Source organism: Lissotriton vulgaris, chromosome 6 (genome assembly GCF_964263255.1).
Source record: "Lissotriton vulgaris chromosome 6, aLisVul1.2, whole genome shotgun sequence".
NCBI classification, from domain to species: Eukaryota; Metazoa; Chordata; class Amphibia; order Caudata; family Salamandridae; genus Lissotriton; species Lissotriton vulgaris.
In genome coordinates this window covers 245,955,292-245,973,044 of record NC_141694.1, presented here as the reverse complement: position 1 = coordinate 245,973,044, position 17,753 = coordinate 245,955,292, and the positions used below count along the sequence as shown (strand labels likewise).

The 17,753-nt window shown below is 47.3% G+C and overlaps 1 protein-coding gene and 1 non-coding gene across 3 annotated transcripts in view; both read right to left on the bottom strand.

Moving 5' to 3' along the window:
* Positions 1-17,753, bottom strand: part of LDAH (lipid droplet associated hydrolase) — a 1,359,976-nt gene that overhangs the window by 523,328 nt on the left and 818,895 nt on the right. The window lies entirely within an intron of this gene.
* On the bottom strand, positions 14,702-14,808 carry LOC147707075 (U6 spliceosomal RNA). Its single transcript, XR_015296879.1, has one exon. It is a non-coding gene; the product is annotated as a U6 spliceosomal RNA (small nuclear RNA).

The window sequence follows — 17,753 nt, the reverse complement described above, 5'->3', positions numbered from 1 at the left end:
TGCAGCCCCACGTTGGGCGCCAACTGAAGGACTGGGTTCTTTAAGACCAAGCGGTGCAAGGGCACAACACCTGAAACCTTCGTGGGTAACCTGCTCCGGCGTACGAATCACAGAGACACGGGACACTTCCTTCGGCGTCAAAGATTCAAGGTTTATTTGCTGCAGGGAACACAGAAGTCACGACAAGTACACCACGTGCAACTTGGGGAGACTGCTTCAAATTGGTTCTGTGGATCGCTCCTTTTATACAGTTTTTACCCATAGGACAACATGGCACACAAAAGTTTACAACCCGGTTCTCACCATTATCCCCCAGAGGGGTCGCTTTGGTCACTTTGAAACACATGAGGTCCGGAACATAAGTGCGGAAACATTTGGCGGTTCCCAACTGTAAAAACCCACCTTCCCACCATTAGCAAATTCCAATCGGCAGTAAAACAGATCGAAATAGGAACAAGGACAGGTGCAGAGGAAGAGGGAAACAGTGGGGAGATCGGAAAGGGTGTAAAAGGGGAGGTATCGGGAAACACGAGATACAGGTATCAAAGAGACGTGCCTAATGAGATGCACGGCTGAGACAATAAGTCCGTGCGGCAAGATGAGCCTCGAGCGGCGCCATCTGCTTTACAGTAGCATCCCCCTCGTCATAAAGACACTTACAAAGGACATGTGTCTTCCGCAAATATCTTGGGAGTCCCAGGGTCGCGAAGCGGACAACGTCCGTTCGCTGACTACTTGAGGGCAAGAGACAAAATGGATGCCGTATCTAAGATGGAACCCGTGGGTACAGATGAAAAACCCACATAACAAACGAACGGTTTAAGTTAGCACAGCGAAACTGCGCACACTTACTAAACTCGTCATTTGCGGTTCATAGATACCAGACTCGACCATATTCGTGCGAGTCGAAAACACCACTTACAATTGTCACGGAACCTCACTTCTGGAAAAAAACTGCTGCTTACAGGAATCAACGACCTCGTGCAATAATTGTAAGGACTTCTGCTTGAAGAAACTTTGTTGACCTTTTGCCCCCACGAGGCCTATGACTTTTTGGGCTGGAACTTCCTCTGATGATCCGAAAATGGCATTGAAGGTTTCCTGGAGGAAAGATAGGAAGAAGAAGCAGAATGCTGACCCAAATAGTGCTGAGAGAAAAAAGGTTTCCCCTTGTATGGTAGGACATAATTACGATCCTTGAACGCCTTGGTAATCATGCTGGCCACATGATCACCAAACATCAATTTACTTTCAAAAGGAATCTTTAGCAGAGTAGACTTCTCTGAATAGTCTGCTTTCCAATCCCTCCTCCACAATTTTCACTGAGCCAACACCATGGAACCTGTCGCCATGGCCGAAGATTTCAAGACATCTGAAGATACGTTGCCAGAATATTGGCCTGTTGTTCCATGTTTACCAGCAATTCTATGTCAGGACAAGAGGCTTCGGATTATGCTTTTCCTTCTTTGCTGTTTATTACAATCAAAACTTACAGCAGCCCAGAAAAGCAGTGACTCCAAAAAATTTCTCTATATCCCAAAACACAGGGATTAAGAACATTACATCAGACAAAATTACATGAGAAAAACTACATATCCCATCAGTCCATGGGTAACCACATAACATTAGTCCTTTCATAGTGTCCACAACAGTAAGGTAGGGTGTCCATCTTGTGCCACCTCCCTCTTTCTTTGCTGCTTTGCAGCCAGTTAAGTACCTTTCTGCAATTCTCTCACGAAAAATTGTCTTTGTGTGGGTTGTTGCATGTGTTTGAAGTTATTTCTTTTATGCAATATTGCTCTTGTTATGTTGGGGGCTCTGTGTCGCTCATGATGTGCCTTACTTAATTTTTATTTTTATTCACACAAACAGAGCCCTTGATCGCGGGGACGCTTTCGCCCCTCACGCGATGTCCCCGTCTTTGCTGCGGTGCTGATTGAGCCGCTAGAGGGAGCTGTCGCGTCTTGTTCACCTCAGCGCGGGTTTCCTCTCGCTGACAGGAACCGCACTGAGGAAAAGGAGCCATGCCGGAGCCGCGCCTGCCGCCTTACCACCTACGCCCGTTCAGGGTTGTATTCTCACCATCTACGTGACGCCCCGACGGGGTCTGTAGTAGCGGTTCTACCGCGTAAACGCCTACGGGCTGTATTTTAGCACCGGCAGCGGTTTTTACTGCAATTTGAGATAGTGAAGTTTTTTGCAAGTTTTGCCCTCATTAATAAAGCGCGCAGGGAGGCGGCGTGGGCCCGGTCTCCTAGAGAGGGTCGACGCACTTAGAGGCGGGTGCAGCCTCTGCAAATTCCTGGTTCCACCAGCCTAAATAACGTTGCTAACCTCCGGTTGGCCCATAATCTGGTCCTGTGAGTACCAGTACGACCCTCAGCCTGCCTTAAACCCATAGCCAAGGGGGTGACAACTATGGCAGAGGGATACTACGAGGAAGAAGAGGAAACTCATCAATATTTAGGAGATGATGAGTTGTATGTAGCTGTGGATCATTCAATTTATAGATGCGTGCAGGAGATAGTGGGGCCCATAGAGGACAGACTCTCCGCCCGCATATGGAGGAGTGCGCAAAGCTGGCGCCAGCGCAGTTAGTGACTCCTGGAGTTAACTCAGCACCCTTGGAGGGTAACCCACCCGCGCCTTAGAAGGTTTGTAGGGACAGGGGCTCCGGGGGGAGCGCAGGGTGTAGACAGGGATGCCTTTGAGCGCCTACGGGACGCTTTTCTGGCCAAGGCGACCGACCCTACCCCTGCGCCGCTCCCGGCCCCGGGACCTTCAGTACCGACGGAGACAGCCCCTTCCTCCCCAGGGGGATCTCCCCTGCAGACACAGATGACGACGAGGACTCGGTGGGGTCTTGGCGACCGTCCAGCTCCGCGGCCGAGTTACCCCAGGGTAGTTCAGGCATGCTGGACCCGGACGAAATCATTTACCTGAGGTCGGCTGCTTGGACGCCTGGAGACAAGGTTGCGAACTTTGTGGCGTGGCACCTCCGCAAGCCCTCGGAGAAGGAGGCGTGGAGTTGTCTGAGGGGAGAGTGTCCACGTCCTACTCTGGAAGGGAAAGTGGCCATGACCCCAGAACTGGACGTGAAAATGGCCACGTTTATGGCAAAGTTTGTCAAGGCCCCCCGTAAGGGGATTGACCGCTCCTGCCGCTCATGCCAGGACTAACTGTTAGACGCAATAGGCCCGATTACAAAGATCTTGGATATGGCGGAGGAGGCAAAGGTGTCGGGCGCCCCCATATCCCCAGACGTACTGTCGAATTGGGCGCAGAGGTTGGTCATATTTTTAGGGAACGCCAACTGTGCCCTCTCGACGGAACGTTGACGCTCCTTGCTGATTAAATTGGACCCCAAGTTGGATGACTTGGCCTCCTCCGAGGCTGGAGCAGTAGCGCAGGGTGGCCTGTTTGGGGACCCTTTTATCAAAGAGCTGGGAAACTTTGTTTCAACTTCCACCTCCCTGGACAAGGCCCAGTCCAGCATTAAAAGGGTGTTTCAGCAGCGTTTTCCCCGAGGGGCTGGTCACAGTAGGGTCCTCGCGACCGGCCGTGGCAGTCAGAATCAACCCAACAAAGGGCAAGGCTCCGGAAGAGGCCAATACAACACCTTGGCCAACTACAACAATTTCTACCCGACCAGAGGCCAACGTTTCCGAGGGCGCAGCGGTTTCAGGAACGACGCAGGAGGCAACAGTTCCTATTAAGTGTAATTCCTGCAGATCAGGTACAAATTTGGGACGGCTAGCGTTTTTTCCAGAGGCTTGGGCAGCAATTACGGCAGACGCATGGGTCCTTCAAGACGTGTGCGGTTTCCGTATAGAGTTTTATGATCGACCCTGCCAATTAAGGGCTCCTCGCCCTATAAGTTTTATCCGGGCAGATGCGCGGTTGATGGACGAAGAAGTCTCGGCGCTGCTGCGCAAAGGGGCCATTTGTCGATCAACTCGGCACCCCTACGGGTTCCTTAGCAACATTTTCTTAGTGGAGAAATCAGACAGGGGCAAGAGACCTGTGATCAACCTCAGAGATTTCAACGGGTGGTTGGTTTACCACCATTTCAAGATGGAGGGAATCCATCTTCTGCGAGATGTTTTGCTTCTAAACGTCTGGATGGTCCGTCTGGACCTCAAAGATGCGTACTTGGTGGTGGCCATCAACCCTCCTCACCGTCGATTCCTTCAGTTTCTCTGGAAGGATCAGGTCTTCGAATTTACGGCCCTTCCATTCGGGCTTTCCTCCGCCCCTTGGTGCTTCACTAAGCTGTTGCACCCAGCGGTGGAGGTCCTTCGGAGCCAGGGAATTCGGATGATTGTCTATCTGGACAACATCCTTTTGATGGCCCAGTGTCCCAACAGGTTGGTACTTCAACTCAATCAAACGATCTCCTTGTTGCAGGGACTGGGGTTCATCATCAACGAGGACAAGTCCGTCTTCTCTCCTTCCCAGAAAGTGATATTCCTGGGTTTCATTGTGGATTCTTTGCAAGCATCTCTAAGTCTCCCATCCCGGAAGATGGCCAAAATCAGACACGAGCTGAGGCAGACGATTTCCAAGTCACACACTTCCCTGCGTCAGATTGCCAGAGTGGTAGGGCTTCTCTCATCCTCCATTCAGGCAATCTTTCCGGAGCCCCTTCACTACCGGGCCCTTCAACGCCTCAAAGCGCATCCCCTCAGGAAATGTTTGACTTACGACCAGCTGGTCCCTCTGTCGGAAGAGGTGAAGGGGGAAATGTCCTGGTGGCTTTCCCATATGGAGGCGTGGAATGGCCGAGCGATTTTCGGGTCAGTACCGGACTTGGTAATAGAATCAGACGTCAGCAGGTCTGGCTGGGGCGCCCGCTGCGGGGATTTCTCCACAGGCTGCGCTTGGTCGTCAGAAGAGCAAAGGCTCCACATCAACTGCTTGGAGCTTCTGGCAGGATCCTTTGTGGTCCGTTGTTGGACCAGGGATTCGGCAAAGTCTTGTGTTCTTTTGAGAATGGACAAGGTCTCAGCAGTTCGATACATCAACCATCTGGGCGGTCCCCGATCCCGAGCTCTAGCAGATCTGGCGAAGGCTTTTTGTTATTATTGTCTGGCCCATCACATCTCAGTGACGGCGGAATACCTTCCGGGTCGTGCCAATCAGGTGGCGGATTAGCACTTGCGGTACCTGCGGGATTCCAGTCTTTGGAAGTTGGACGTTCATGTGTTCCGGTGGTTGAACACCATGTGGGGTCCTTTTTCAGTGGACCTGTTTGCATCCCGCTTGGACTTCCAGCTACCGAGGTGTTTCAGTTGGAGACCAGATCCTCTCGCGGAGGCCACGGATGCTTTCCTCCAGGATTGGAGTCAGGAACGGCCTTATACATTCCCTCCTTTTTCGATGGGGATGCGGGCTGCGGGCTGCGGCCCAGCTTCGCTGCCAGGTGGCGGAAGTTGTAATGGTGACGCCCTTTTGGAGATCGCAAGTCTGGTTTCCAGTTCTTCTGGAACTTTCCTGGGATTCTCCAATCCTACTCCCCCGGCTCCCTCGTCTTCTTCTCAATCCGGACGGGGCCCCGCATCGCCTCATGATGCAGGATTCTCTCCGCCTCATGGCATGGCGGCTTTTCGGAGACGCTGGTTGCTCCCAGGCCATTTGGAGTCGGCTGAAAGCTTTTTGTCAAAGGCATGGGCAAGTAGCACCGCAAAGAGGTACCGATCAGCTTGGACCAGGTGGGTTCGTTGGTGTCTTCGACAGGACCTGGATCCCTTGGTCGCAGGTGTCGTTCCCATCCTAAACTTTTTGGCGGAGTTAGTAGCGGACGGTCTAGCCTACGGCACCATTAACGCGATGCGTTCTGCAATCTCGGCGGCGCATGAGCCGTTGGATGGTGCCCCGGTCGGGGAACATCCTCTTGTCTGTAAGATCCTTAGGGGCGTGAGGCTTTCTTTACCCCCGGAGCCGCGATATTCAGTCCTGTGGGACGTTAATGTGGTGCTGAATCTTTTTCTTTCTTGGCAACATAACAAGTACCTTTCTTTAAAAGAACTGTCAGCCAAGTTAGCTATGCTCCTGTGTTTGGTGTTGTGTCGTAGAGTCTCGGATGTACGAGCTTTAGATGTCTTAGCGAGAGTGTTTTCCCCGGATAGGGTTACCTTTACCGTGGGTCGCCGCACAAAGTCCGTGACGAGATCAATCTCTTATCCGGCATTTGTGGATGTTCCCAAACTTTGTGTTTTTCAGTGCCTTAAGACATATGAAGACGTCACTGTAGAACTTCGCCCTCCGGGTGAACGGCAGCTTCTCATTGCCCTGCAAAAGCCGCACAAGGCAGTATCTTCCCCCACTATTGCCCGTTGGGTGCGGTGGGTGCTGCAAGAAGCTGGCATTGATACTAAGAAGTTCGGGGCTCATTCGGCTAGGGGGGCAATGGCCTCGAAGGCTTTCTCTTTGGGGGCACGTTTGAAGGACTTAATGCGAGCGGCAGACTGGTCCTCAGATTCCACTTTCAAAAGGTTTTATTTCAAACCGGTGGTGGATATTGCGAATCTAGTAGTAAGTAATCTTTGAACAAGCATAATCTGAAGCCTCCGGTCCTGACATAGAATCCAAATTTGCCTAGCTTAGTAACGGTAAGTTTCCATTCTATTAAGGACACGGAGGCGAGGATTATCCCACCCAGAACTCCTTGGGAGATCCCACCCGTATGGAAGTAAGTAAGCAGTCTTTGCTTCTTTGTTAAGTCAAATTATGGTGTTATTGCAATGTTTTTCCATGTGAAGAGTTTGCTTTGAGAGTCCTAGTGGTTTTACAACGCTTACGCTGTTGTGTCTCTCTCGCTAGGCAATGAAGGTTCGACCCAAGACCGTTGAAACTTTGGCGTGACTCGCAAAGAAAGAGAAAGGTGACAATAGATTGACGCCCTACCTTACTGTTGTGGACACTATGAAAGGACTAATGTTATGTGGTTACCCATGGACTGATGGGATATGTAGTTTTTCTCATGTAATTTTGTCTGATGTAATGTTCTTAATCCCTGTGTTCTGGGATATAGAGAAATGTTTTGGAGTCAGTGCTTTTCTGAGCTGCTGTAAGTTTTGATTGTAATAAACAGCGAAGAAGGAAAAGCATAATCCTCGCCTCTGTGTCCTTAATAGAATTGAAACTTACCGTTACTAAGCTAGGCAAATTTCGATTAATTACAATCCGTCTCCTCCTGAATTGCTGTTGCAAATTACTCAAAGTACAAAACAGGAGACTGAGCTGCATAAGTTGATGAAATTCCAGCTTTCAGAGTCAGATACTCAGAGGAGAATGCATTCTTAATTGCTCCTTCTACCTTTTTGTCAGTAGCATCAGAAGGAGAACAATCTTTGGGACTTATGGTAGTACGACAAATAAAGTGGCTAGAATGGCATCCACCTTAACGGTGTGTGGAAGAGAGTCCTCATCTTCCTCCATTGAATAAAGCTTCTGCAGAAACCTGGGAACCGAAGAGCGTACCAGGTCCCGTCATTCACCAGTAATCAAGTGCTTAATTCTGCCATAAAATGGCACAGCGAAAACGGGAGGTTTTACAAACTGCGGAAATGTGCCTTCCGCCGCTCCAGGAGATGGGAATGACAAAAAATCCAAAATCTCCTGGACGTGCTGCATAACGACTGGGACCTCTTCTCTATGCACAAACTTCCCTGCAGAGGTGGATGGAAGGTCAGACTCCAAAGCTGATGAATCCCCAGAGGGAAAACGACAACACCCACATCAGGATGTGGGCCTTTGCGCCAGGTCTTAGCTCTGTCATCCAATGCCCTGGCCACAGCCGCCTCAATCATACCCTGGTCTTTAGTGGCAAAGAGCAAATCCAAAGGCTCAGTTGGGCCCCTGGACCTGCTCCATCGAGCAGGAATATGCTTATTCCTCCTAAGAAGAAGACAAAACATGCCTTTGCTTGGATAATATTTGTTAAATACCAATTGATGCTCAAATTGCAGTGTATGTGCTATGATGCAAAAGGTAATAAAAAGAGTAAAACAAAAAAACAATTGTATACAAAGTAAGTAAAAATGACCTAATGCGAGGCCATTACTCTACGAGTCAAAAACTGTCAGCAGAGGCGTTGCGCCGTCCCTGAATCGCTGCAGCCTCCCCAGCTGGCCGACAACCCGGAAGCCCAGCCACCACGAGCCGGCAAACACCGTCTTCTGGCTTGTAACAGACGAGCTGGCAAGGAGCGCACAGCGTCTCTCCGATACAGCGCATCATGGCCTCTAAGTCTATAGGGCTGGCCCACACTGCCCGACAAGCAGCAGCTTATGCCTCTCCGTCCTCCAGTAGAAACGGCTCGTGGAATGCATGTCTTAGGTAGGACAAAAATAAAACAGGAGGAAGAAGAGGTAGGGTAGTTTTTATTGGTGGAGAAAAATCACGTGGTATGGGCATCTGGTGAGGCATCCTGGCTCCATGTTGTAATGAAAGGAAGCAAGGGAGGTACAATGGTGTAATGATTGGAGCATGTAGCTGGTGGGAACCTGCAGGGTAGATAATGTTAGAATACTTTGTGGGTCACCAGTGTGTACTAGATCACATCAGGCCTTAAATCCCTGTCCACTTGGAGTCAAGTGATTAGTTGCTGTGTACTGGAAGGGGTACTGGATGATAAGTAAGGCCATATGGTGTAAAGGTTTATTATGCAGCCTGACGATTTAAAATCTGCTGTGGTTTTGGAACTGCTGATTGAGTATTAGGTGATACTGGAAGAAGAAGGGGTGGTTCTGGCAGGTACAAAGTTTGGGTTCTTCCTCTCACCCCCAGGGATATGGATTTTTAAGTTTCGCATCATGACAGGCACTTATAATATTTGGTGGTGAAGGGTAGTGGGTGTCTCTCCTGGTTGGTTATTATGTTCCCTCCGCGTGTCTCCATGATCCTAGCTAGGTCATGTGTCGACTGAAAGGCCAATGCGGAAGGGTTCCTGAAGACCATTTTCTAGGCATGGTTTGTTGCCTGCCACTATCCCATAGTTCTGGGTCATATGTATGTTGATATGCTGGCTGTTCCATGGTTTATTTAAGGGTCATCAGATGGTATAGGTATCTTGGGAACAGCTAGGTTTCCACCACTCTGCTGAAACTGGACTGGACCTAGGCACACCCTATTCAACTCCTGTGCATTGTATAGCGAGCCCTTTGAGCTGTAGAGTAGAAAAACCTAAAGGTGTAAAATGCTCAATGACTTAGCCATAAAAGTGTCCTTCACTTGAGAACAGTGTGGCCTAGTCTAGGCAGATATAATTTGATAGCCAATAACTTAGAATAATACATGGTGATTGGAATTTAACTTCACCAATCTTTTTTTCAGAACAGATCATCTGTAGGATGGCACTTAGGCTCTGATCATATTACCTTCATCATTAAAAGGGTTCACATTAGTAACACCACTACATTTTTCCACAAGGGGACACTTTCTGCAGCAGGGTTAAAAAGACTACAAGAAGTTGAAAACTACATTTAATATTTTAAAAATAGCTTGGATACGATTATTATCATTTCCTATCACTTCCCATATATGTACACTTGGCAGCGGTGCGGGGGGGGGGGGGGGGGGCGTACACAGACAGCTAATTCACTAGAATCGGCGTGCAATTCAGCATTGTTAATACCATTTGTAAGGCTAATAAAAGGGCCAGGTTAGTCTGCCCTGGATAAAACTCAGGCAAAGGGTTGTGTATTAGTTATCTCAGTGGAATCTCCGATGCCAAAAGTATGGTGTCTGTTTTGCATTCTTGAAGCCCATAGCCACGGGCTCTGAGGTTCTGTGACAATTATAGTGGTGTTTTCGACTCATTCGAATATGGACGAGTTTGGTATCTATGAACCGCAAATGACGAGTTTAGTGGGTGTACGCGTTTTCGCTACGCTGGCCTGAACCGTTCGTCTTATTCGTGGGTTTCTTCATCTGAACCCACGGGTTCCATTTTAGATACGGCATCCATTTTGTCTCTTGCCCTCAAGTAGCCAGTGAACGGACACTGTCCGCTTTGTGACCCTGGGATTCCCAAGCTCTTGCGGAAGACACGTGTTTCTTTGAGGGTGTCTTTATGACGAAGGGGGTGACACTGCAAAGGCAGATGGCCCCACTCGAGGCTCATCTTGCCGTGCCGGTCTATTGTTTCAGCCGTGCATTCATTAGGCACGTCTCCTTTGATCCTGCAATCGTGTTTCCGATATCGCCCCCCCTACACTCTTTCTAATCTGTTGTCTATCTCTGTCTTCCCTTGCACCTGTCTCTGACTCTTTTCCTAACTCGTTTACAGCCGGAATGGAATGTACTTAATGGTGGGATAACGTACTTTTACAGTTAGGAACCGGCGATGCTACTGTAATTATGTTCCGGGACCCTGAATACATGAAAACAACCCTTTTGAAGTTTACTGTGGGAACTGAGTTGTAACCTTTTGTTCGCCATGTTGTGCTATGACGGAAATATGTATAAAAGGAGCGATCCACTATTGCAATTTGAAGCAGTCTCCTAGAACCTACATGCGTTGTACTTCTTGTGACTTCTGTGTTCCCTGCAGTAAATAAACCTTGATCTTTGACGCCGAAGGAAGTGTGCCGTGTCTCTGTGATTTGTACGCCGGAACAGGTAACCCACGAAGGTTTCAGGTGTTGTCCCCTGGCACCGCTGGGCCTTAGAATAGCCCAGTCCTTCAGCACACACAGGACTTTTGAGTCATTTCTCCCTAAAAGTATGGTTATCAATTTATTTTCAGTTACTGCTCCAGTTGTTTTGTCATTTATGTGTTTTGATTTCTACTTCGATTCAATAAATTTTCCTATGAGGAGCTCTTTGATTTTGCTTCATCCAAACCCCCAGCAACTTCAGGCATGTCTTTCTCAACATCATTTACAAAGATTTAAATGAGGAGTGTTGAACTTTATTTTAATCACAAAAACGAAAGTGCACACAACTTTGTAATTTTGTTCCAGTTGTTCATGCAAATTTCTTCTGTATTGACGGATTTTAAACTAAACTGCACACCTTGTGCTCGTAGGCACATCATTGGTATATCTGTGAAGGCTACACACTGGTCTTCCTACTAATATTTTTAGGGGATACCTCTCCTTCACTTTGTTACTAAGGTCTTGGCTGGTGACACTTGTGTAGTTTTAGTGTGCAATAGCTGCACACAGGGTCATAGTTGCTGTCCTCCCAGTTTAATTAAGTCCACAGTATCAGACCTCCAAGGACCTCAAGAACTTCCGGCCCATCTCACTGCTCCCATTCCCAGCAAAGGTCATCGAGAAAATCGTCAACATACAACTGGCCCACCACCTGGAAGACTACAACATCTTCGACCCGTCCCAGTCCGGATTCAGACGAAATCACAGCACCGAGACAGCCCTCATCGCGCCACAGACGACATCAGGCGCCAACTAGACAACGGCGAAACATCAGCCCTCATCCTCCTGGACCTGTCAGCCATCTTCGACATGGTCTGCCATCACACTCTAAAGACACGCCTCCTAGAAGCCGGAATCCAAGAGAAGGCTCTTGATTGGACCACGTCCTTACTGTCTGGCAGAACCCAGAGCGTCCGCCTCCCACCCTTCCGATCTGAAGCCACCGACATCATCTGCGGTGTCCCCCAGGGCTCATCCCTCAGCCCGACGCTGTTCAACTTCTACATGGCCCCCCTCGCATAAGTGGCCCGCCATCATGACCTCAACATCATCTACGCCGACGACACCCAGCTCATCCTCTCCCCCACCAAGGACCCACACACTGCCAAAACCAACCTCCACGAGGGAATGAAGGCCTTCTCCAACTGGATGAGGAGCAGCCGTCTGAAGCTGAACTCGGACAAGAAGGAGGTTCTAATCCTCGGACCCACCCCCTCAGCCTGGGACAACTCCTGGTGGCCGACCACACTGGGAGCAGCAGCAACACCCACCGACAATGCACGCAATCTAGGATTCATCTTTGACTCCTCCCTCTTCATGTCAAATAGGTCAACGATGTCTCCTCCTCCTCCGCAGGATCTACAAGTGGATCCCCACCGAAACAAGAAGAACGGTGACACCGGCGCTTGTCAGCAGCAGACTGGACTACGGCAACGCACTCTATGCAGGAATCCCAGCCAGGCACCTACAACGACTACAACGCATCCAAAACGCCTCCGACCGACTGATCGTCAACGTCCCCCGCCGCAGCCACATCGACCCCCACCTGAGAGACCTACACTGGCTCCCCATCGACAAGAGGATCACCTTCAAGCTACTCACCCACACACCCAAAGCACTCCACAACGCCGGACCAGCCTACCTGAACAGCAGACTCAGCTTCCACACCCCCACCCGCCAGCTCCGCACCGCCAGCCTTGCCCTCGCAGCTGTCCCTCGCATCCAATGAACCACCTCCGGCGGCAGATCCTTCTCCTACCTCGCCGCCAAGACCTGGAACACCCTCCTTACCCACCTACAGCAGACCCAAGACCTTCTCGCCTTCAGAAGGATCTTCAAGACCTGGCTCTTGGAGCAGTAGCAGCATCCCCCCCCCCCCCCTCCCTTCAGCGCCTTGGGACCCTCACGGGTAAGTAGCGCGCTCTACAAGTACTCTGATTGATTGATTAATTTTAAGAACAAGAATGTTTGCACGCATTAGCTGTATTCTTCAATAATGACAGCAAGCAAGGAACTAGTGCGGAGGAAAGAAAGACCTCAATCACCTTCATATCGCACATATTGTTATGGATACTCTTAGATGGTTGAGAATATGTACTTGTATGAATTGTAAATATAAGATGGAGAAAGGCAGCCCCCCCCACAGAGAATGAACAGGTTCAGCACATCCTTCACTCCATCTTTATTTTTCTCCTTTGACTTCAAGATCTATTCAGTAGGCACACAAGAGGTTTTCTACCAGAGACGACTGACAATTTACCTGTCTCTTGTCCCATACCCAGCAGTCTCTAAGCCCCTCTTCGGTGCCAAGATGTGCCCATCTGTAAATGGAGCAACAGACCTGGGGCCATTAGCACATTTAATGACTTGGTGTGGTTAGCATTGTCGATTCAACATTTTAGAAAATATTGTAAATGATCAACTGTCCACTTCACAAAACAATTCTGTGGCTGTACAGATTTTTCAACCTGGCGTTAGACCCAGACATTCTACAGAGTCTGCCTTCTCAGAGGTCCCAGAAACAATCAAGATCATGTTAGATAATGGCAACAATGCGGTCTTGATCCTGCTGGATTTATCAGCAGCATTCAATACAATCTATCACTCAACACTCCCTCGGAGGCTACAGGATATTGGTATCACTAGAAAGCCTGGTCTTGGTTTAAATCTTTCCTGGCAGGGAGGAAACAATTGTTTTCCATTTGACAGTTTTCAATGGAAGAAAAATCTGTAGTTTTTAGTGATTCGCAGGGCTCATGGCTTAGTTCATCATTATTTAATATCTGCATGGCCCCATGGTATTTTTGATCAGCTCATATGGAATCTCAACTACCTCCTATGCTGATGATACAACATCGATTCTATCTTTGGATGAAAATTATTTGGGTCAAAACAGAACTTTAAGAACTGCTTTAATAACATTATGGATAACAACTACCTTTTTTTTGTTGAAAAATGTATTTGTAAAACTAGCATTTACACTATTTAGATCTGTAAAAAAATCTGAAATCGTTCATTCCTATGTACAATTCAATTTAGTATATGGAAGAATCTCTGCTAAGATCATTAGTGTTGCAGCAAATTTACTCAAAAACAAAATCCTGAATACTGTGTAGTGATACAAAGTTATGCTTTATAAATATATATTTATATATTTTAAAGTAAAAAGAAAACTCAAAACCAGAAGTCACAGAAGAGCTGCACACCACCAGGCATTGTATCCATGACCAGGCCATGTTCCTGGATATTTGTGTGTATTTTGGTGTCAAAGAGAGGAAGGCCTCCAGGCTCTGCAGCAAGGTCAGGTATTAATGCCTGGAAGATGCATTTACAGTGAAAGTTCTGTAGCTTAAATCCGGGATCCCAAGACACATTGAATATTTTCGATAGGTACAAACAAGATTGAGAGATGCTGCACAACAAGAGTACTTTTTATAAATGAATTAAATTCTTCGAATCCCAAGATTTCAATATCCTACACTATTACAAAAGGAGTATACTTCATTGCACAAGGTAATTAGGTACCTCTAGCCTACAGCACTGCGTGGTAAGAACGTATTGAATCGATTTAAGTAATGGTGAAGCGGGATCCTGTACTTCAGCTTGGCACCAACACTGTGTCAACTAACACATTACACTGCAGAGGCTTGTCACCAGCCCACAAAGAAAGCAGCAAAGAATAGTTAATTTCAAGGGTCGTTCTCAGCACCAGAAGAGTTCTCAGAACAAGGCTTTGGAGATTCGCCTTGTGAATGACAACGTTGTTGGGGTGTAGTGTATTGCAGAAAAGCATTTTGCCAGTTCAAGATGGACAGAAATACTGCATTCTGACAGGCACCGAAACAGCGTCAGCAGTGAATGCACCTTGCACTCTAAGAAGGTAACCTGCCAGCCCCAAAGCTGAAAGGGTTAAAAAAAAACACGGACTTGTACAAGCTCCACGAGGCATCAACTAATGCATGGCAGCATGGCCTTGTGGCAGCTACAGCAAACTGAAGGGTAGTGTATCCAGGTACATCACACCTTCTTCTGCTGTCTTCAAAAATATGGAACGCTTCACAAATTTGCGTGTCATCCTTGCGCATGGGCCATGCTAATATTCTCTGTATCGTTCCAATTTTAGTATATGTGCTGCCGAAGTGAGCACATGGAAAACAACTACCTTAAATGCAATACTGATAAAACAGAAATTCTTTTGTTTGGGATGTGTTCCCCCACTATGTGGTGGCTGGATTCCTTGTCCTCCTCCTTCACCTACAGTAGAAGTTGCGAAAAGCATAGGAGTCAAATTGACAATGCCCTTTCCTTCTGCCCACAAGTAATGTCAGTAGCTGGCATGTGTTCCTCTCTGATTGAATCCTTCAAATAGATTTTGATTTCCTCCCTCTAGCCACTAAGAAAAGGTGTTTTTTGCACTCATAACTTCGAGGCTTGACTACTGCAATAGCCTCTACGTAGGAATTTCAAAGCAATTGCTTCATAAACTCCAGGTGGTTAAATATTTAGCTGCAAGACTTGTGCTTAAACTTCCCAGGTATAGTTCTGCATTCAAAGCACTCGGAGAGCTGCACTGGTTGCCTATTCATAAGAGGGTTTTATATAAAACGCTTGTCTTCAGGGCCATTTATGCTATGGGCCCAAATATCTATCTAACCGGTTTTGCCACTATAGGACTCAGAGGACTCTCAGATCTTCCAATGCTAATTTGCTAAAACCTACTGAATTTCAGGCTCAAATACACATGGGATAGATCATTTATAGTCCTAGGATCAAATAGGATCAAAAGCCTGGAACCAACTTCCTGGTACGCTTCGGCTCACCACAAATGAAGCCAGTTTCAAGAAGAACTACTTGAAGACTTGGCTGTTTCTTGCTACAGATGCCTTATGTTACTTTATAGGTTGAGCCTAGCGCAGCGCGCAATCGCTGCTCTAGGAGATGACCTTTTGAAATCGGTTTGCTCTTTTCAAACACTCGTGCTAGTGGCGGCATCCACCTTGCAGGAGCAAGCAGCGGTGCGCAGGGGTCATCTGTTTCTAATTAGCGTGGCCACGGGTGCTTGTTCACATTTCCCTGCTTGCGGTAGCTTTCACTTTCTTACCGGCTCGACATCCTGTTTTCGTGTAGTGTTTGCTCCGATGCAGATATTACTATTGATCTCAAACTATGGACCTCAAAAGCAAAAGCCTAGTTGGCTCAGCACATGACCACTGGCACTTGTCACACATGGATTTCTGTAGCAGCTGCACGAGTCCACTCAGCTTTTCTACAGACTCGACCTTATTTGGCGTAAATATTTATGCTCAACTGCAACATTACATTAACATGGCAAATGACTCCAACTCTCAGACTACATGTAAAATAGTTATGAAATGGAAAAAAAGGAATATACTTATCAGTTTTTTACGACTTGACAGAAATGTCTTGCGTTGCTATCGAAATGCCCCTGAGCCCTCTCAATTTAGACACAGTAAGGCAGGGATTTGGCCCAGGTGAAGTTTTAATCAATAACTCGAAATGTGCCAATTTCGAGCTCCTCAACAGTGACACAGGCGACATTACAGCAAGTGCAAGTTGTCTTTTCTTGTTTCCCCTTTTTTCTAACACTTTCCCCCGCCCCCTGCCACTGTTCCCTAGCAGCCGCCACTACCTTCTAGACACACAGCTGTTTGCCCAACCATTCTCACATCCACCCGTGCACACCCTCTCAGTCTCCAGTGCTTCTTGTTTAGAGATTCTTTTTATTTAACCAGTGACTTTAGATGTCAAAAGATAGGAGGCATAGTCGCACAATCGTTTGTGTGACCGGCGCAAGAGGCCGGAGGAATTTACCATCAGTGTTCAGCACTTCACTGAATGCATCAGCAGCAGTGCTGGGTAGAAACTACCTCCCTTTTCTGGACATGCCTCTGTGTACTCATCATCACAAACCAGGAACAGATGATTTCTTTAATAAACCCACAGATGCTCCGGAGGATCTGAACTTGGCAACGTGCCATCTGCATCATGTGATAATTGTCATCAGATACCACCGAGCTCTCTGAACCCACCACATCAACAGCAATAATAATAATAAAAACAAGCATTGGCATAGCCAATAGGTCTCGCCTTTGGGACCTTATAAGTGTTTAGCCATGCAACAGTTGATGTTGTTGCACCAAGAATATTGTGCTTCATAACTAAATACTTATAAGGTCCCAAAAGCGAGACCTATTGGCTATGCCAATGCTTGTTAATTTAATGGTTTGGTTAAGGCCTACTGTTCTTTTTCTTGCCCTATCTGTGCTCATTTCTCTTTTCTTGATGTTTACTGCAGTGGTTGCTTGAGGAACAGTGTCTGAGCCACCGCTAGCATGTTCTTGTTTGAGTGATCATGCGCTTTAAAAAAGAATTAAATATACAATTGCTAATGAACCAGCAAACCATAACCTGAAACCTGGAGACAAAGCGTTGCTCCCATAACTTGCTATAATCCTACTTTCTTTCCTCATGGATAGCATCATGTATGTATTGTGTATTTAGTGTAAATTATCCAGATATCACAGTCAGTTAATGATCACAAATAGCATATTGGGTAGTATTGGCATCAGCCAGAGAATTAAAATCATGGCAGTGTTCATTATAAAATAGTGAATGCATAAACTGTATAACTTGGAAGCCCATTGTTGCAACTGTTTTTCTTTTGTGATATTCTCTTAACTTATTTGTGTGAGTTCTACTATTTTATTTTTGCTGTGCATAAATTTATATATCTAAGGTGTTCAGAATAACAACCTGTGGGAGAGAAGGGAAGAAATAGAAGCTAGGAGGCTTTATCCGTTTCACAATTTTTTTTATTTACTGAACTGAGTATTACAGGTAATACAGAAGCTGAGGGATGTTCCTTTGACTCTCCTTTTCGTTTTTCTACTTTTTGGAGTCCTGAAGGCTTTGGCTTGAGCGCTTTCTTCTTCTCTATTCCCTGTTTCCCCGCCTCCTATAGTCTTCTTTTACCGCCCGCTCCCTTCCATCCCGCAAAACTAACACCCCAAAAAATGGAGAAAAAAAATGCTCTCGCTCACTCACCGCCCCTAGCCGCAACTCTCGGGAGCG